This window comes from Lagenorhynchus albirostris, chromosome 1 (genome assembly GCF_949774975.1).
Source record: "Lagenorhynchus albirostris chromosome 1, mLagAlb1.1, whole genome shotgun sequence".
Classification (NCBI taxonomy): Eukaryota; Metazoa; Chordata; class Mammalia; order Artiodactyla; family Delphinidae; genus Lagenorhynchus; species Lagenorhynchus albirostris.
Genome location: NC_083095.1, coordinates 187,723,199 through 187,745,384, shown reverse-complemented (window position 1 = coordinate 187,745,384; position 22,186 = coordinate 187,723,199).

Sequence of the window (22,186 nt, the reverse complement as noted above, 5' to 3'; positions counted from 1 at the left end):
TCGTGCGCCACAACTACTGAAGCCCGCACGCCTGGAGCCTGTGCTCCGTAACAAGAGAAGCCACCGCAGTGAGAAGCCCACGCACTGCAACGAAGAGTAGCCCCCGCTCGACGCAACTAGAGAAAACCTGCGCGCAGCAACGAAGACCCAATACCCTGTAATACCTATATGGGAAAAGAATCTAAAACAGTGGATATATGTGTATGTATAACTGCATCACTTTGCTGTACACCTGAAACTAACACAACACTGTAAATCAACTATACTCCAATAGAAAAATAAAAATACATTTTATTTTTTGATTTAGGATAGTGTCTTACCCCTATATTTTTAAAGGCAGTTGTTCTTAAATCCACTTAACACTTTGTGGGTTTTACTTTTTAGGATAAAGACTAGAAAAATGGGTTTCAGATCACAGCTTTTATAAGAGTGATCCTAGGACCCCAGAGTCCCTCCCTTGGAGGCTTTGCGTCAGTGGCTGTAGGGCTGAGGAATCTACATTTCTAGCAAGGTGCTGGGTAGTTTGATGCAGGCAGTTGAGTTTCCACCACCCCTTTAAGAAACACTGCCACAGAGAAATATCAGGGGGCGGAGGGAGGTGACTTCTTACAAATGCCATATTCCGTGTACTTAATAAAACAGAAAAAAATCAGCATTCCATGTTCTATTGTCTCTAACCAAAATGAACACCATAGCTTTAAGTTTATACAAATGAAAAACTCGATATTTGCATAGGGTGAGGTAGTAAGACATTTTGTATGTGCTCTTTAAAGCATATGTTATTTTATAGCCATGTAATTGGTCTGTCCATTCACTTAAGTAGTGTAGGGCAATAAGACAGAGAACAGTAGTAAAATCCAGAGCAATAATCAGGTTTTTTTCTTGTACTGAATTTAATGATATGAAATAAATGGACATCATAGTTTCAGTAGTTAAAAACTATGCTAGGGCTTCCCTGGTGGTGCAGTGGTTCAGAGTCCGCCTGCCGATGCAGGGGACACGGGTTCGTGCCCCGGTCCGGGAAGATCCCACATGCCGCGGAGCGGCTGGGCCCGTGAGCCATGGCCACTGAGCCTGCGCGTCCGGAGCCTGTGCTCCGCAACAGGAGAGGCCACAGCAGTGAGAGGCCCGCGTACTGCAAAAAAAAAAAAAAAAAAAAAAAAAACTATGCTAAATGATTTTAGTTCAATAGTATTGTTCATTGAACAGAACTTCTAGTCTTTTCTTTTTTGGTCAATAACCTAAACACACACACACACACACACACACACACACACACGCCTCTTAGGAATATATTCAGGATTGTGAAAAACGTATATGTTCCTGTTTTTGAGAAATATGCACAACAGAAAGTAATTATAATTTGCCTGAGTGATTTATGACTTAATCATCAGTTGACTAAAATAGATTTGTGGTTAGATGTGTATGTTCAGAAGCTAGTTTTATTGAGTATACTCTAACTGAACTTTATTAAAACCTTTACAACAGAAATTAATCTTAAGAACTGAGGAAATGGAAAGATTAATTTACATTAAATGTACTCAAGAAGAAAAAAATGACTTAGTTTTCAGCTGGGAGAATGTTGATATTTGAGCATCAAGTTTTTTTTTCAAAGCTACAACTTTGTGACTTATATGCATAAGCATTTGCTCTAAGATTAGGTATTACTTTTTTGTTTCAGTTCCAAAATCAACATATATGGGATAATTTATATAGAAACTGATTTTGTAGCATTAAAAATGTATCACATTTTAGGGGCTTCCCTAGTGGTGCAGTGGTTAAGAATCCTTCTGCCAGTGCAGGGGACATGGGTTCGAGCCCTGGTCCGGGGAGATCCCACATGCCGCAGAGCAACTGGGCCCTTGCACCACAACTACTGAGCCTGTGCTCTAGAGCCCGCGAGCCGCAACTACTGAGCCCGAGTACCACAGCTACTGAGCCCGTGTGCCTAGAGCCCGTGCTCCGCAACAAGAGAAGCTACCGCAATGAGAAACCCGTGCACCGCAACAAGGAGTGGCCCCTGCTCTCCGGAACTAGAGAAAGCCCTCGCACAGCAACGAAGACCCAATACAGCCAAAACTAAAAACAAATAAATAAAATTTTTTTAAATGTATCACATTTTAAAAATAGAAATTAAAATTTCAGAAAGTTCAAAATTTGAGGATTTTTTTTTTTTTTTTTGCAGAAGAGTTGATACTATCTGTACTAGGTAGTATGAACTAACAGTGTGATAGCAAAAGTTAGGTGTGAGCATAGCTAGTGAAAAAGGCCTTTAAAAACAGGTTTTAAGAATGTTGGTTATCTCACAGGCTGTACATGTTCATAGTTACGAAGCATTTTTGGCTCTGAAAAATTCCTAATTATTATTATGCTTATGGAATTATCTGCTTTATGTAAACGCATTCAGATAGTTTTTGAAGAAGTGGGGGTTTTTTTGGGTTTTTTTTGTTTTTTTTGCGGTATGCGAGCCTCTCACTGTTGTGGCCTGTCCTGTTGCGGAGCACAGGCTCCGGACGCGCAGGCTCAGCAGCCATGGCTCACGGGCCTAGCCGCTCCGCGGCATGTGGGATCTTCCCGGACCGGGACACGAACCCGTATCCCCTGCATCGGCAGGCAGAGTTCCAACCACTGCGCCACCAGGGAAGCCCTGAAGAAGTGTTTAAAAATAGATGCATATATACCTTGTGAACACTCGAGTTTGCTTATTTTTTTAACTAGAAATTTTTTAAATTAATTTTTTATTGAAGTATAGTTGATTTACAATGTTGTGTTAGTTTCAGGTGTATAGCACAGTGATTCAGATATATATATCTTTGTCAGATTCTTTTCCCTTATAGGTTATTACGAAGTATTGAGTATAGTTCCCTGTGCTGTACAGTAGGTCCTTGTTGGTTATCTATTTTATATATAGTAGCGGAGTTTGCTTATTTTAAAATACGTGTTTCATTCAGTAAACATTAAAAGAAGAAAAGAAGTCATTGCCACATTCATTTTAAACTTTTATGAAATTAAGGCTGAGTTGTTTTAGTACTAATTCTAGCCTTGTAGTGAATGAAATGGATTAATTTAAAGCTATAAATATTTCTTTAGGGGTAAAACGTACATAGATTTATTTCTTGACAAATATTAACAAAATAAAATCATAAACAATCCTGTAGGTTATTTTTACTAGATTCTGATGGCAGGTATTTTTAAATTCATTAGCCACTTTCAGTGAAAGAATGGTGACACTTGTAACAGCTAAGAACTGGGACCTGGGAGCGAGACCTGTGCTAGATTTGGGGGGAAGTACTTAATTTTCTGAAGATTCTGAGTCCTCATCCGTAAAATGGGGTAATTGTCTGAGTTGCAAATGAGATAACATCTATAACCGTGTAGCGCAGAGCTTGGCAAATAGACGTAATCAATTAATGACAATTTGCTTTTAATGGTTTTGTAACAACTATATTGTGCCAGGTGAAATTTCTGAAGTCATATCAAACCCATTTACTTCTGGGGTAGAATTTAATATCACTTCCAGAGAATTGTTTTGGTGGAATTTTCTTTTCCTATACTTTTTCTGTTTTTATCGATTTGAACGATGGCTTCGATTTAGCTAATTTTCTTATCTTGAATTAGAAGGAGAAAGCTGTAATTTCATTTAGTAGGGGAACAGTGGAGAGGAGCTACCTAGGCGTTGGTCTCTTTTAGGATATAAGTGGTATCCCGATTGACAAGCCTTTTGGTAGTGAGTATTTCAAATAAGGCAGAAGCTGTAGTGAGATATTTTCCAGCCAGCCTGGCCCCCTGGCAGTGCTCACAGGAGTGGGGCGCGGGCTTTGATTCACTGACAGGAGTTCCTGGGCTGAAAGAACTATCTTTACAACAGAAGATCTTTTTAGAGAATTCTATTATGTCAGCGTATTATTAATAACTTGTATTAATAGAAGAATATAAAAGTGTTACAGGTTTCTCAAATGAAGAGTTCCTTGATCAGAATGGGATGAAATAATTTTGCTCCGAAACGGCTCGTTAATCTGCCATTGTTAGCAATAAGATGATTCTGCAAAAACCTTAAGCTCATCATAAGTCCCCATTTTAAAAAATTAGATATAAATCTCTGACATCCTAAATGGTGTGCAAAATCTAGATGGTAAATCATCTTCTCTCGTGTCTAATCTGAAGAGCTAGGTGACCACATTGGTCAGAGTTGACCGAAGGCATATGGTCCAGCTGTTATGGTTTCAGATGACTCAAGTTCACGGGTTTTAGATGGAACATTGCAGCTTCTACTGGCTGTTCAGAAAGGTCAAAATTCAAACAATACAGAATGACCTAGAGTAAAAAAGTGTAAGTTTCTCTTCACTTTTTCCCTTTGTTCCAATACTTCAGGTATTAATAACAATTTGGTATCTTTTTAGACCCTTAAAAAACACACATTTATTCTTTCTCTTCCCCTTTACACACACACACACACACAAATTGTTACATAAATGGAAATAATCTAAACATGTATTATTTTGCTTGCATGTCTTGGAGATTTCATGTGTGTACATATGTGTGTGTGCATGCTACTTCTTAATATGTATTTCTCCATTGATGGACATTTTTGTTGATAATCTGTAATCATTGATAGGGACACGAAAATAACATGAGACGGTAATGCTGACAATCGTAGTATCAATATATAACATTTACTGACATTTGTTGTGTACCAGGCCATGTGTTAATTTATCTCACTTAACAAGCAAATGCGGTACACATATTATAATAAATATCTTACCATCGAAGGATCAGGCTCAGAGAGGTTAGGGAACAGCCCCAAGTACTTTTAGACCTTTTTACGGATGTACACATGTAAGAGAGATTCCTAGGTGTAAAATTGTTAGGTTAAAGAGGACACCCGTTTTAAATTCTGATGGATACTACTGAATCGTGTTCCAAAAAACCTATGTCAGTTTAATCCCAACAGCAAGGTAGGGGAGCACATATTTCTTCATATTCTTACACTAAACAGTGTAAATCTTTTCATTTTTTTCCCTTTTATATTTACTTGATTATTTCAGTTGAACGTATCTTCAGATCTTTATTGGTTATTTGTATTTCTTTCTGTGAATTGTTGGTCTTTTTTATTGGTATGGGACAGCATGTATGTTATTTACACGCATTCTTTGTCACGTGCGTTTCTGTCTATGGTGTGCTCATCGTTAACTTGTTTAGGATGGCTTCTGTCTTATAGGAGATTTCAGTTTTTATGTACAAAACCTGCCAATATTTTCCCTGGTTTTATGTTTTGCTTAAAAAGACCTAGACATCTCAAAACCTTAAGTGCAATTTCTTATTCTTCTATGGCCTGTGTAACTTCCTTTCCCTTTGAAATTTTGAGTGTTCTGCTGTAGGGTAGGGTAAGAATCGAATCATTGTGCTTTGACCCGCATGAACCTCAACTTGTAACAGCATTCACTGAACAAGATCTTCCTTCTTCTCACCGAAGCGGGGTGCGGCCTGCGTCAGTGTCAGGGGAACGTTTCATTTCCGCGTGATCTGAGTCTACGATACTGTCGTGAGACAGAGGAAGAGACGCTTGGCCTTGTCACACGGGGAGGTGATTTGTGTGTTGCGGTTCCCATTCTTTCCTCTATTTTTGTCTCCGTGTCTCTTCCAGGACAAGCATGGGTCTGTTTTCACTGTGAGATTGGAATATGTGTTTGGCGGAGGTGTGTTTCGTGTCTCAGCCCATCAGTGACGGTGCTGTGGCCCAGAAATGCCCGGGGCACTCACCTTGGCCCGTGCCACCTGTGGGAGCCCCACAGACACTCCACTGGCTGCAGCCCATCTTGTGATGGCGTGGCCAGCCCAGCCCTCGTGGTTCTCGTTATGGTTACCAAAGGCACCTCAACAGCCATCAGGCAACTTTGGCAAAACAAGATTCATGACTCAGGTCCTGGAGGGTCACAAGGACACATCCCAGGGCCACACGGCAAGGTCGTGGGGAGAGAAAGGGAGCAAACTTGGGTTCTGCCTTTACGGGAGGGAAAAGCGAGGTCACTCAAGTGCTCAGTTATCTAGGTCACCCAGGGCTTTCGAAAAGGGGAACTTCACGGATGCAGGGGGGCCTGACTTCGTCCAGTCGTGTTTCTGGCACTGTGTGTGTTTGAGATAGATGACTGTGAAGTAGATGCTTCAGCTCTCAGAAGCTTAAGGTCAGGTACCTACATGACAATCAAAAACGCTGTACCCTACAAGATGAAATAGGAAAAATCCATTATGATCTAATTTTGCTTATTTTTTCCCCTTGTAAGGGCAGGCCTCTGTTAGAAATGGTGTTTTGGGGGGCCATTTATGCATCTAGAGAGGAAAGAGCCAGCTAGGTTCTAAAATCTCTTACCTTTGTGTAGGCGGTCTAGAAATCCTTTAGTGGGACAAACAGAATTTTAATCTAGAACTAGCCATATGGTAGAAGATTTTCTTTTTTCTTAAAGAATATGATTTAAAAATCGAGTTCCCTCCATGTAAAAATCCCCAAGATATTTTGCTAATGTGGGAAAAAGCAAGGGGGTGGACTAGTGTGTGTAAGGTGCATGTTTTGTTTAAGAAGTGGGAAGAGGAGAAACATCATATATTTGTATGTATATACAGAAACTCTAGAAAGATATCTAATAAAATACAGATGGTTTTTACCCATTGGCGACAGAGATGGGGGTGGAACTGGCCAGGTGTGGAAAAAACCTGAGAGGAGACTTCTTGCTGGTGGCAATTTTAAACTTTCTAGTTTGTGAGCCACGTGAAAGTATTACCCATGTTTTTTGTTTTTTGTTTTTTGTTTTAACAGGGAGGGGTCAGTAGTGAAATGCAGCAGGAATTTCAGTAAGGCGAGAATGGGAAGTGTCTATCGTGTTTCCCAATGATTTGTTAAATTATGAACTTTACCAGAACAGGTTCGTGGGTATGTGAGTGACTGAAGCAAGACTGCGTGCAGTGAATTGAAATGTGGATGAGAAGCATTTTTATTGTATATTACTGAGTGAAGAAACCACCCCAGGACTTCCCTGGCAGTCCAGTGGTTAGGACTCAGCACTTTCACTGCCGAGGGCCCGGGTTCAATCCCTGATCAGGGAACTGAGATCCAGCAAGCTTTGCAGCATGGCCAAAAAAGAAAGAAAAAAAGAAACCACCCCAAACGTAGTGGCTTAAAACAAGTCATTTTACTCTCCCACCGGCCTGAGTTGACTGGGCTCAGCTGGGCAGTTTCTTTACTCCATGTGATATCAGCCAAGGCTGGAGTCACCTGGGGACTCAACTGGGTCAGGGCATCCATGATGACTTGCACGCGTGACTGTCACCTGGGAGCTGAGCCGGGGCTCTTAACTGGCTTTCCTGGATACGGACTTTCTGTCTGGCCTTGGCTTCTCCAGGGTAGCTGGGTGCAGAGAGACTGTGTACCCAGAGCAAGGAGGGGACGCTGTTTTCATAAAGGTGAGACTGAGAACTGGTCCAGCATCACTTGCAGCCCATTCTGTTGTTCAGGCAGACCTAGGGCCAGCCCAGAGTCAGGGGGAGGGGACATGAAGCCACCTCCTAATGGGGAGAGTGACAAATCATTTATGTCCATCTTTAAGCAGTCACAGGAAGCCTTTGCCAGAAATTAATTACAACTGAAACATCCCCTGCACAACTCATATTAGAAAAAGTCCTAGCTGAGAGAATTACAAACTTATTTGCAGAAAATTTTAAGATTATGACTAACAAAAAATCTGCATGCCCTACCCCCTGTGGAACAAGGAGGAATGTAACGGGCAACTTAGTCCAAAATGTTTGGGTAGCTTGAAAAATTGTGTTTAGTGAGTTTTGCTTTGGAATAATGCCCTCTGCTTACCTTGACGGAAATAATAAACCATCACAGGCAATCTGCTTGTGCATTTCTCTCAGAGTATGGATAATATCCTCTACATTACCTGTGTGAAGAGCATTAAAGATTTTTTTCCAAATCCTAGTGCTAGGAAATCTTTACTTTCTGTGAAGAACTGATACGATTGTTTCTTATAGTCAATGCAAAACTGATTATAAAGAACATCCGAAAAATTTACAGGTCCAATTTAATAATACTGTAGTGTACGACTTGCATAAATTTGCGTTAACTACACCTTAGTGATGATTTTCTATACCAGCTAGATGTTCCATGGGGTGAATTGCTATCTATTTCTACTTTTCCAGTTTAATGTATGGTCCTTATAAATCTTATAAAATCTTTTGTAAAATAAAATAGAGAGTACATGAATGAATAAAGGGAACAACGACAAAAACATTGTTAGGTGGATAGAGATAAGACATCTTAAATTTATACCCTTATGACTGAAAGCCAGAGTTTGTTTAGTAGGAAGGCTGGAACAGAAGAACATTGAGTCTCTAAGCATCTGAAGAAATCTCAGAGGAATTAGAAAGGGGATGCTGGAGGTCCCAAAGATACTTCATCTCTCAAAAACTCTGGTTAGAGCTACCCTGTACTTTAAATTGAGAAAAAGAGGGATTTTCTTAATCCAATACCTAGTACCTACAAAGAGCCTACAGCAGACATACTGAAGGGTGATCTAGTGAATGTTTTCCTTCTTGTAACAGGACACGTACGTCCGCTATTACATTTTCAATTCAGCTTTGTTCTGGAGGTCCTGCCTAGTAGAATAAGGGGAGTAAAAGTATGAGGAAGAAGGAGACAAAGCTGTCGTTCTTCACCGATGATACTGCAGAAACTAAAGCAGCCAATGAAGTATTCCTGGTTATCAGGAACAGAGGAGAACGAGAGCTGGGAGAAAGATTGCAGAACTAAAAATGTAGGTGACAAAACAAAAGGGGACATACTGGCTTGTAATGGAGGCTTGTAGCCATCTCCCAAATCTGTTCTCTTTTATGGTAATTGAACCCTTGACTTACAAATTGCCACTGAGAATAAGGGTATTGCCCAGGGTCTCTTACAGCTAGGTGAGCCTGTATGACTAAGTTCTAGTCACACTAGCATGTGATGAGAAGTGGCACATGCGGCTTCCAGGAAGCATGCTCTTACAGGGATGTGGACGCAGTGGCAGCCGTCCGTTTTGGAGCACGATGCATCTTGGAACTCCCTAGGAATAGCAGAGCAATAGAAAAAAGGAACATGGATCTCTCCCATCATGGGGCAGCCATAGGGCCGCTGGATACAGCTGTGCAGTTGGACATGACATTAGTGGGTACACATCGCAGAGACCACAGTGTGAATATGACCCCATAGAGTGGTGCAACAGACATCAGGAAAAATCAGTATCCTGCACAACCATACGCAGTATCCCAGCGTCACCCGCTCCAGGTAGGGCTACCCCGAGGAGTAAGTCTTGGGAAGCTTACACCTAGACTCTTTCAAATACTGTTACTTTGGATCTCTGCTACAGGTGCTGAACCTCCGTTACAGTTCACACAAGATTCTAAATTGGGAAGAGGGTGTAGTGTCCTTTAGCAACGAAAGGAAGTCAAACAGTAGTAGCCAAGGGGCAAGATGAATTTCACATTTGTTGAGTGAATGCTCTGTGCAAAGATCTATGGTAAAAGCTGGTGGAAGATACGTGAAGGACAGTTCCTGTCCTCCAGGAACTTAAAGTCTAGTGAGGAAAAACCCATCTATAAACTTCAATAACTTTCGGGAATATAACCCTCAAGGAATTTATAATCTAGTAAAGAAAAATATATTTCTACCAGTAATTTTAATACATGGCAGTGAAGTGTGGCTCTGAGGCAGCAGTCGAGTAGGAAAAGACATTTATACCAATAATATTAAGTGGGTGCTGGAGGCATCCCTGATGTTAAGCAGAGTATAATTAGTTAGCCCCAAGTTTCCAAATCACAACGTTCATCAGTTTTCCCTTCAGATAGCCTTAAGTTATGAGACACAGTACTAATTTTTCTATTTCAGTGCCCTAAGACATCTGGCTTTCTGCAGCACGTAAGCAGTTTGCCTAGTGTATTTTAAAGAATTCTTCTTAGTAAAAGAAAGAGAAAAAAATCAATATCTTTTTTATTTGCACACAGATGAAAACATGGTGGGCCTCAAGGGAAAAAAAATCTAATTTATTTTACAGTGGTTTCTAAATATTACTCCAGAGAGACTTATATTTATGGAGAGTATCAATATGACCTTTAAGAAACTTACATTATTTTGGTGGTGTTGTTCTAAACAGACTATGATAATAATAATATCCAATAAAAGAAAATGAATTTGAAAAATAACGTGTGTGTGTACTGGTTATGTGTGGGCGGGGACCAGCCACAAGTTCTGCAAGTCTTTTCTCAATATTAAGACTGTTGTTGCTGGAGTAGCAATTTGCTGTTTCAGCCCACCATGGATGTTTATTAAGGATCTATTCTGAGCAGTGCTCTGCTGGGCACTGTGGAAATGTGGTTACTAAAACAAATTCTGCATTCTCATACAGTAGGCCACTGCCCAAAAGGAGGTATAGACACACATACTCATAACTAACCAATACAGAGTACTAGGTAGAGGCCCAAGGAAGTACGAGTATGTTGGGGAGGAAACTTCTTTTGTATTAAAAAAAATTGATTTACAGAAAGGGGTGGTAGGTGGAATTTGCCTCTCAGGGTCAGGTTTGCTGACCCTGTTCTAGAAGAAGAGAGACTACAGGTGGGGATCTTCTCTTTTGGATGACAAAGGACAACCTTAGGTCGGATCCTTTTCTTCCCTGGGTAGCTCAGTTTGTTCTAAGACAGTATGTCCCCTTAGGGTACATTCCCAGCTTAAAAGTCATCGCCATGGGAATATGGGCTGTGATCATCTGTTATAGCTATTTTGGTCCATGAAAAAGGGGTCATGGAATCTATTTCTTTGCCTGTATTGGAGATATGGTAAGGAAAGAGTCCATGGTCTCATTCTCCAGCTGTTGGCCAGTCTGGCAGGAGGCTCGCTGGTCAGCATCTCAGAGTCTGAGAGCAACTCTTTACCCACATTTCTATGTACCAGGGAAAAGATGAATTCTTACTGGGTGAAGCTTAAAGGACTTCATTGGAATGATGGGCATTACGGATTGGAAACATTCCAATATGCAGAGTTAGAAGTGAGTTTGGGGCTGGGGCAGGTTTGGAAAGAGGGAGGGGGTAGTGCAAACCTATAAAACTAAGAGGCCAGAGCATGTACAACAGAACCAACAGGGACACGGTGGGCTACGTAATAAGATGCACGGCTACAAGGGCCGTTGTGTGGGTTCTTGCCCCGTGGAGAGTCATGGTCTTTATTCAGCAGACAAAGGCCATCAGAGATTTTTGAACGTGGTGTTGACAATCCCACCTGTACTTCCTCATCGTGGGAGGAGCTGGAGGCATCAAAGATCGAAGGCTGGAGACCAGTTAGGAGGCTGCTGCATTATTCCAAGCAAGAAACACTGAGAGACTTGACTGAGGGAACATGAGAGAAAAAGCGAAGGTGGATGAGACATTGGAGACCTTGTCAAGAATGACGCTCCAGGGTTTGGTGCCTGGGGAGAGATGGAAGAGGAAAAAGTACACCCTCAAACGGTCCTCTGAGTTTTCAGCATGTAAGTTATAAATATGATCTTATCATCTAACAGAAAAATAAAACACAGTAAGCATGGTTTATATTTCCCCCAAAGATACACATTAATGGAATCCCACATATCGGTAAATGGCAGGTCTATTTTCCTCACCTTGCAGTCATCATCAGCATAATATTTTCACTCGTAACTCACAGCTTGTTGCCTTAACCTTCAAAGTATATCCAGAATGCAAACATTTCCCATCTCCACTGCTGATACCATTTGGGGGTGGGCTGCCATTTTCTCTTGCCTAAGTCATTACTGTAGTCTCCTAGCTATGTTCCCCAGTTCATCCCTGGCTCCCTGTCATCTGCTCTTAACACAGCAGTCACTTATCTTTTTATAATTTAATTTTTATTTTATATTGGAGTATAGTTGATTTACAATGTTGTGTTAGTTTCAGGTGTACAGCAAAGTGGTTCAGTTATACATATACATATACCCATTCTTTTTCAGATTCTTTCCCACCTAGGTTATTAGCAGTCAGTTATCTTTAAAACAAAAGTAGGATCACGTCATCCCTCTTCTCAAAATCTTCCAGCAATTCCCCACTTCGCTTAGAGTAAAAGCAGACCTTCTAACCATAGCCTACAAACCCTCCATAACCTGCTGCCTCACTACCACCTTCTGCCTCACTTTCTTTTGCTACTTTGCTCTGGCCAAATCTGACACCTTGCCATGCCTGTAAAATGCCATCCAGTCTCCTTTCTCAGGGCCACTGCACTTGCTGTTACCCTTCCCTTTAGGTGTTTGTCACTTTGCTGGAGCAGCCGTCCCTGACTACCATATGGTGTAGCAACCGTATTCCCTCCACTGCATTCTCCAGGCATTAGACTCCAACTTAGCTTTTTTCCATAACTCTTGACAAAATATGTATCTATATAGTTTGTGTCTCTCCCTCATAGGGACTGTAAACTCAACGTGGGCGTGATTAGTCTTTTTCTTTTCTTTCGTTACTGCATTTCCAACACCCAGAGCAACTTGGCATAGAGCAGATATTGAAATATTTATTGAATTAATGGAGTCAACAGAAGGCTGAATTCCACAAGTGCATACTAGATGTTCCCGTCGGGTTTTTTCCTGTGTTTTTTAAAATTTATTTTATTGAGGTATAGTTGATTTACAATGTTGTGTTAATTTCTGGTGTACAGCAAAGTGATTCAGATATCTATATCCATATCTATATCTATTCTTTTTCATAGTCTTTTCCATTATGGTTTATCACAGGATATTGGTTATAGTTCCCTGTGCTCTACAGTAGGACCTTGTTGTTTATCCATTCTCTATATAAAATTTTGCATCTGCTCATCCCACACTCCCAATCCATCCTCCCCCTCCCCTGCCCCCTTGGCGACCACAAATCTGTGCTCTATGTCTGTGAGTCTGTTTCTGTTCTGTAGATATGTTCATTTGTGTCATATTTTAGATTCCACATATAAGTAATATCATATGGTATTTGTCTTTCTCTTTCTGACTTCCTTCACTTAGTATGATCATCTCTAGGTCCATCCATGTTGCTGCAAATGGCATTATTTCATTCTTTTTTATGGCTGAGTAGTAGTTCATTGTATATATGTACCACATCTTTATCCATTCATCTGTCGATGGACACTTAGGTTGTTTGCACGTCTTGGTTATTGTGAATAGAGCTGCAGTGAACATAGGGGTGATACTCCCATTGCTAACACGTACCTTTAACATAGCATCTGATGTGTTAAGAGAAGCACCTCATTAGAAATTTCTGGTAAACTACTTCTGGTAAATTGTAATTGCAAAAAAAAGCGCCTAGTCTTAACAAATCCAAAATCTACAACATCTTGGTAACCATGCTGCTTCACTGAGTTCTAGCAAACGAAAAAGCTCTGAGGTGTGTGTGGGCTTAGGTTAATGAGTGATCTGGGCATTATTTTTCAAAACAGCTCTAATCTTCAGAATTCACTCAAGCAATCATATAACAAAATTCCTTAAACAACTATCTATATACCAACACCGTGCTCTGGGCATGGAAAGATGGAAGGTTGTTCCTACCCTCAAGGGCCTTACAGGCTGTGAAATAAAAGAAAAAACAGGTCAGCCTGCAACTAAAAATGCGTGTGTCAAGTGCTTTGTGGGGTGAGGGGTAGCACAGAAGAGGGGCAGCTAACCCAGGAAACAGTCTGCAGAGGAGGCCAGGCTGGGGCTGGATTAGGCGGATTTCATGTAAATGGAAAAGACAGAACGGGGAGTTCTAGGCAGAGGTGACTGCAGCCTCAAGCGTGCAGTGCTGGGGGAGTTTGGGAAACTCCAAGTACTTCTGTGCGGCTGGTACACAGGTGTTTTCTGAGAGGTGATGAACATGAGGTTGGAGGTGTAGGCAGAGCCTAGATTATGAAATAAAAGGAGACACAAGACACATGTATGATGGTCATTCTGATCGGGGCACCTCGTGATAGAAAGGGGACCTGTAGGGAGGAGGGGGTCAGACAATGCATACATGCTGTTGTATTAAAGTTTATATTTAATTCCGGGTGTTGTTTAATAGTACTTTCTCTAAAAAAGCTCTCAAGTATTATACAGTAAGTGTAAGAATAAATAACACTTTGGTTCTGATCACACATCAGTTTTGATTAATTGAATTGATAAGTTCATTACAGACGGAAAGTTACACACTTCTGTTTTATTTGTATCAGGTAAAGTTAATGGTACAATTTGTGATCTTTAAGATTTTGAAAGTATTTCCCTTTTCTCTTTGAGAGTTCCTATTTCTGAGTCTGTACTCCTGTTTCAAGGCACGTAAATCATTTTGTCAGCTCAAGAAGGCCCTTCCACTGTCTGAGGGCAAACAGCCTTGAACTACAACTGCAAGATTTTCAGAGAAAATTCCCAGCCTCTGGAGCAGGCGTGGCAATCTCTCATGTTCTCCCAACTAATTGATGGTTAGTGGCTGCCGGGTCTGTGCCGGGCACTCGGAATCGTGTCAAGATCATGAGTGACGTCTGTACGGGCAGGAGACGGCCAGTGGTGGCATGTGTCTCTAAGTGTTACCACCCCTGCTGAGGAGAATATACTCTAACGATTCAATCTGGTGGCAGTGCTGAGAAATCAGACCACTCTTTTTAGCCTTCTCTCCAAAGCCTTTGAACCCTCGAAATTTTCTGAACCACGTTGGCTTTTAAACTCTTTGAACCATAAGAGACACAGGGACATGAAGTAACTTGCCCAAGGTCATCCAGCTGATAGTTGGTAGATCCATGATATAAAAGCAATCTGTTTGACTCCAAAGATCATGTCCCTCTCTTCTTTTCTTTTTTTATATTATGGATCTACCAACTATGAGCTGGGTGACGTTGGGCAAGTTACTTCATGTCTCTGAACCACAATTTCCACATCCATAAAATGGAGAAATTAATATCAGCCTCAGAAGAATGTTGTACCTACCTCATCGCTTTCATCACATACCATCATTCTCTCAGTATGCTCTAGGTTGGCAAACTACTGCCTTTAAGCCAGATTGAGCCCTGTTTTTGTAAAATAAAGTTTTATGGGAATACAAAAAAGAAAAAGACACAGGGACTGAGTTTTGACACATGAATACAATTCACGGCCATAAGCTCTCAGACTTACTTTTCCTTGCTCTCGACCTTCTTTTGGCTGCTAGACAGGTTACCAATGTCTACCAAACACCCACCCGGTGTAACTGGCTATGGAGTAGTCAACTAATAATGCTCCTGCTTCCATATGATATCGGGTAGGGTATTTTCAAATGCTTATTGATACGATAGTTGGACACCAAAACTATGAGTTTTGCTTAGATGAAAATATAAAGTTTAAATAAGAAGGGGCATGGCAGATAAGAAATTAGAACCTTTTTTTAAAAAACTGAAATATAATTGACATATAACATTATATTATTTTCAGGTGTATAACATAATGATTCAGCCTAAGTATAACTGCAAAATGATCATCACAATAAGTCTAATTAACATCCTTATGGAAATAGAAAGAATAAAATCAGGGTTATGTGCACGGGAGCTACAGAGTTCTAACTTGGAATTTTTGCCTGACAAAGGTCTAGCTTACTTCCTACTAATTGCTTGCTAAAGTTAATTTGCAATCCTCAAACTAAAAGTCAGGGGGTAGTAGAGGAAAACTAGCTCTTTTAACTAGTGTATCCAAATGTCTCAGCAACTTACCATAAAGTCAAAAACGGATTGGTGTGCAGCTCTCTCCAAACAGTGACTTGGGGACCCAGCCTCCTTCTAGCCCTTGCCTGGGCCAGGTTTTACATATGACTCCCAAGACCAACGTGCCTGTCTGTACCCAGCTAGCACAGCAGGAGAGACACACAGATTCAAGTGTAGCAAGTTTTATGGGCCAGACGTGGCCGTGGCATTCACAGATGTTCCACTGGCAAAGACTTGGTCATGAAGCCAAAGCAAACAAAGGATGGTGGTGCCCTGGAGGTAAAGGAAACAAGCTGGTGAAGAACTTCCTTATTTCTCAAACAAACAGACATACCCCAGACTTGCTTTCACTGTAAGGTGTCTATGGGCTAGTGCCTATTTACCAAAGGGCCTTCGTTTTTATTTTTAAAAAATGTTTTTGGCGGCCCCGCCCCCAGCGCGGGGGATGGAGCCCGGGTTCCCGCGGAGCCAGAACTCCTGGCTGGGCGTCCATTCCCGCCAGCGGCTCCGACGGGAGGGCGGAGCGACTCCACACCGCCCATTGTAGCCCCGCCCCGAGGACGGAGGCGGGAGAGCGACCACGCCTGCGCCAAGTCCACAGGGCCCGTGGCGTCTTCTCTCAGCGTCTCTTAGTAGCAAGTGGCCTCCTGTAGGGCCAGTTAGCGTCACACCTGTGGTTGACCTGGATCTGGGATGGGCCGGCGCTTTGGCTTGGCTTTTTGGGATTGACCATGCCTGACGGAGTGGACGCAGACAGGAGGTCGGTCTCCTGCGGACACGCTGGGGCTTCAGCTTCTGGGAAACACTGGGCCCCGTCCACGCAGACAGGACCCCAGTGTCTTCAGGACCTGCTGGGAGGTGCCGCCATGAGAGTGAAAGGTGAAGAAAAAATGGGGAGAAGCTTCCTGTATGTGGCTGACGGGTGAGGGGGTTCCGTTTTCAGAAGGGCCCACAGAGGAAGGGCTTGATGTGGAAAAGTGTGGATTTCAGGTAGTTCTTGATTCAGAAAAGTGTGGTTTCAGGTAGTGGTGTAGAGTTTCCAGTGTCTCTCTTTGGTATGTGGTATCTAGTTTACTTGGTATCATTTTTTGTTTTTGTTTTTGCGGTACGCGGGCCTCTCACTGCTGTGGCCTCTCCCGTTGCGGAGCACAGGCTCCGGATGCGCAGGCTCGGCGGCCATGGCTCACGGGCCCAGCCGCTCCGCGGCACGCGGGATCCTCCCGGACCGGGGCACGAACCCTTGTCCCCTGCATCGGCAGGCGGACTCTCAACCACTGCACCACCAGGGAAGCCCACTTGGTATCATTTTTTTAAAAAATATATTTATTTGTTTATTCGGCTGCACCCGGTCTTAGTTGTGGCAGGTGGGCTCCTTAGTTGCGGCATGTGAACTCTTAGTTGCAGTGTGCACGTGGGATCTAGTTTCCTGACCAGGGATCAAACCCCGGCCCCCTGCATTGGGAGCGCGGAGTCTTACCCACTGCACCAGCAGGGAAGTCCCCGGCATCATTTTTTGAAGGACTTTCCACTGTGAATGTCCTTGGCGGCTTTGTCATAAATTGACCACATCCATATCCATCTGGATTATTTCTGGGCTCTCTGTTCTGTTCTTCTGGTGCCTGTTTTTGTGCCCATTCCACACTGTTTTGGTTCCTGTAGCTTCCTAGTGTAGTTTGAAGTCTGGGGCCAGGTTGACTCCAGCTGTGCTCTCTTTTCTTAGGATTGCTTTGGCTCTTTGGGGTCTGTTTTGGTTCCACACAAATGACAGGTTGTTTGTTCTGTTTCTGTGAAAAATGCCATTTTAATTGTGTTAGAAATTGAATGTGTACACTGCTTTGGTTGCATGAACGTTTTAACAGTATTCTTCCAGTGCCTGATCACAGAATATTTCTTCTTTCAGTTTCTTTATGAGTGTCTTACAGTTTGCATTGTGCAGGTGTTTCACATCATTGTTTAAATTTCCAGCTGGGTATTTTGTTCTTTTCAATGCAGTTGTGAATGGGACTGTTTTCTGAATTTTTCTGATACTTCTACTTCCTTCTTAGTGTATAGAAACGCAACTGATTTTTGTGTATTGTTTTTGTATCATGCAACTTTACTCAATTCATGTATTACTTCTACCTTTTGGTGATTTGATGTGGAAAATTGTAATTTAAAAATCCCATTGTTTCTACTGTATCCCAGTTCATCCACAACACCCAAGACATAGTGACTGCTAGCATTATTAAGAGGTACTGTGGAAAGATTATATGTGGATTCCTACAAGAGTAATTAGCTTAACTATTTGGGGTGAACTGAATCTGTGTAGGACTTAGCCCCTGTCATGAAGTTTGATGTCTTACCTACTTTTCTGGCCTGGTATTGACATGTTTGTTTTCAAAAGTTATTTACTTACTAATAATTTCAAACATATAGAAAACTTGCTGTCCAAGTACAATGTACTCTTTATCTAAAGTTAAGATTCCCTGGTCATCATTAATTTACCACCTTTGCCAATTTAAATGACACCTTCCATTGTGTTTTACCCCCAGAAAGGGACACTCTCCCAGGGAACACCCACATAACCCCAAATGAGAAATCATTATGGTTTTCACCTTCTAATCCAAGCCACAGGCCCACTTCCATTTTTACCACCTGTCCCAGAGCATGAAAATGTCTTTCTCCATTCTGATCCAGTTTTCTTTTCCTGGAAGTGTTCTTGAGACTTTCCGTCATTTTCACAACCTTGACGGGTTTAAAGCATACAAGATGAGTATGATCTGGGTGACCTTCTCTGTATGGCTTCTTTCCCTCAGGATGTTTTCCATGTTTATGCGTGTTGTAACATGTAACAGTACTTCATTCACGTTTTCCATGGTGATTAAATTTATCGAGCGTAACATTTACCATGTAAACCATTTAAAGTATATAGCTCTATGGCATTCACTACATTAACACTGTTGTACAGATATCCTCACCATCCATCTCTTGTACTTTTTCATTTTTTCCCAGTGAAACTGCATCCATTAAACACTGACTCTCTTCAACCCTTGTCAGCCACGTTCTACCTTCTGTCTCTGAGTTTCACTTCTGTGGAGGATACCTCATAGAAGTGGAATCATAAGAGTCGTCCTTTTGTGACCGGGTTATTTAACTTAGCATAATGACTTTAAGGCTAATACATGTTGTAGCATGTGTCTGACTTTCCATAGTTTTTAGGGCTGAATAATATCCCTTTGTGTATATATCACATTTTGTTTATTGATTCATCTGTCCATCCATGGACACTTGGGTTACTTCCACCTTTTGGCCGGTGTGAGAAATGCTGCTGTGGATATGGGTGTACAAACATCTATTTCACTCCCTACTTTCAAAACTTTGGGGTTCATTCCCCTGAAGTGGAATTGACGAGCATACGTTAATTTATGTTTAAGTTTTTGACGAACTGCCATACTGGTTTCCATAGCTGCTGCACCATTTTACTCTATTTCTGTGTATGTGGAGTAATAGGGAAGTGTATAGATCTGCCCTCTTTTGCTTATCCATTCACCCGCTGATGGCTATTCAAATTGTTTCTACCATTGGACCAGTGTCAACCATGCTGCTATGAATACTCGTGTACGAGTTTTTGTTTGAACACCTGTTTCCAGTTCTTTGTGGCACATATCTAGGAATGGAGTTCTTGAGCAAACTGTAATTATATTTTTATCTTTTTGAGGAAATGCCATACTACTGTACATATTGTCTGTACCATTTTACATTTCCACAAGCAATGTGCAAGGGATCCAATTTCTCTACATTGTTACCAGCATTTTTATTTGTTTGTTTCTGATTATAACCATTTATTGTAGGTGAATACAATGCACACTGTGGTTTTAATTTGCATTTCCCTCACAACATGAAAGAAATATACCTAAGACAGTTTTATTAGAATCTCAAACCCCAGGGTACTGCTCAGTAGACATAGCTGTTGTGTAACCAAAACCTATTAATGTTCCCCTTAAATAAATTTTAAAAACCATTAAGCACAAAAAAATAGAAAAAAAAAATTTTTTAAATTCAAAGAAAATTTGAAGGGAAAAAAGCCCATAATTCCACTCTATATTTTAATATATTTGCAATCTTTTACTTATATTTGTAATTTTAAAAAGAATATTTGTAATTTTTTACTTATTTTATGAAAAATATTTGTAATTTTTTACTTATGTAATTTTCAGATTTATGTATAGCAGTTATAATTATTTAAAACAGCTATATCGTATTTCATGGAACTGATATTATTTATGTAATTTCTTCTTTTTGGATATTAATTTGATTTGATTCTAAGCCTTCTTCCTCCACCTTTATAAATAAGGTTGCAGTGAGCAAATTCTAACATAATATTTTCATCACTTAAATTGTTTTCTTGTAATTATGCAGTTGCATTATTGTATAAATAATTCTGAAGTGAACACATTTCAGCAGATAGTTTTTTCTTCTATTGTATTATTTCCTTGGAATAAATATCAATCAGTTACATTACTGGATTCAATAGTATGAATATTTTAATAATTCTGGATGCATTTTTTTGTTGTGTTGCTTTTTCAGATGTTTATACTAATTTAAAAAAATTTTATTGGAGTATAGTTGATTTACAATGTTGTATTAGTTTCAGGTGTACAGCAAACTGAATCTGTTATACGTATACATATATCCACTCTTTTTTTTGGATTCTTTTCCTATATCAGCCATTACAGAGTATTGTGTAGAGTTCCCTGTGCTATACAGAAGGTTCTTATTAGTTATCTATTTTATATATAGTAGTGTCTATATGTCAATGCCAATCTCCCAATTTATCCGTCCCCCGCCCTTATCCCCTGGTAACCATAAGTTTGTTTTCTACATCTGTGACTCTACTTCTGTTTTGTAAATAAATTCATTTGTACCCCCTTTTTTTTAGATTCATAAGCGGTATCATATGATATTTGTATTTCTGTGTCTGACTTACTTCACTCAGAATGACAGTCTCTAGGTTCATCCATGTTGCTGCAAATGGCATTATTTTGTTCTTTTCTGTTGCTGAGTAATATTCCATTGTATATATATACCACATCTTCTTTACCCATTCCTCTGTCAGTGGACATTTAGGTTGCTTCCATGTCATGGCTATTGTAAATAGTGCTGCAGTGAACATTGGGGGGCATGTATCTTTTTGAATTACAGTTTTCTGCAGGTATATGCTCAGGAGTGGGATTGCTGGGTCGTATGGTAGTTCTATTTTTAGTTTTTTAAGGAACCTCCATATTGTTCTCCATAGTGGCTGTTATCAATTTACATTCCCACCAACAGTGCAAGAGGGTTCCCTTTTCTCCACACCCTCTCCAGCATTTATTGTTTGTAGATTTTTTGATGATGCCCATTCTGACAAGTGTGAGGTGATACCTCATTGTAGTTTTGATGTGCATTTCTCTAATAATTAGTGATGTTGAGCATCTTTTCATGTGCTTTTTGGCCATCTGTATATACTAATTTTCAGTGCTATTAATTTTACCCTTTTATTCCAGTCTCACCAGCATTTGTAAAACGTTTCCTGAAACTAACTTACTAGGTGTAAAATGGTATTGGGTTGGCTAAAAAGTTTGTTCAGTTTTGAGTGAAAATAAAAGAGACAGTTTTCATTTTCACCAAGAATTTTATTGAACAATGGCTTCACTAACTGAAGAAACTTTTTGGCCAACCCAATATTTTAGCGTTGTCTTCTAAGATGAACATTGTTTTCACTGTTTGCATCTATAAAATGCTTGATGTTTTCTTTATAAATTTGAAAGAGCTGTTTATCTGGTAGAGACATTTATCTTTGTCTATTGGTTTTGCTGCAGTTTCTTTTCCTCTCTGCTGTCTTGTGATTGTAGGTTGCCCATACCTCACTCCCCGTGGACACAAGTGCTTTTGTCTACACAAGCTGTTTCTATTTCCCTTTGTTTTTTGTTCTGTTTTTTGTTTTGGCTGCGCTGGGTCTTCATTGCTGCGCACGGGCTTTCTCTAGTTGCAGCGAGTGGTGGCTACTCTTCATCGTGGGGCGCATGCTTATTGTGGTGGCTTCTCTTGTTGGGGAGCACGGGCTCTAGGCTCACAAACTTCAGTAGTTGCGGTGCATGGGCTCAGTAGTTGTGGCACATGGGCTTAGTTGCTCTGCGGCATGTGGGATCTTCCCGGACCAGGGATCGAACCCGTGTCCCCTGCATTGGCAGGTGGATTCTCAACCACTGCACCACCAGCGAAGTCCCTCTATTTCCCTTTGTGATGTTTCACTCTAAAATTCGTAACCACAGAAATCCATGTATAGTGGGATCTATTTGAGACTTTGTGTTTTATCCCATTGGTTTGTGGTTTTTTTTTTTTTTTTTTTTTTTTGCAGTACGCGGGCCTCTCACCGCTGCGGCCTCTCCCTCTGCGGAGCACAGGCTCCGGACGCGCAGGCCCAGCGGCCATGGCTCA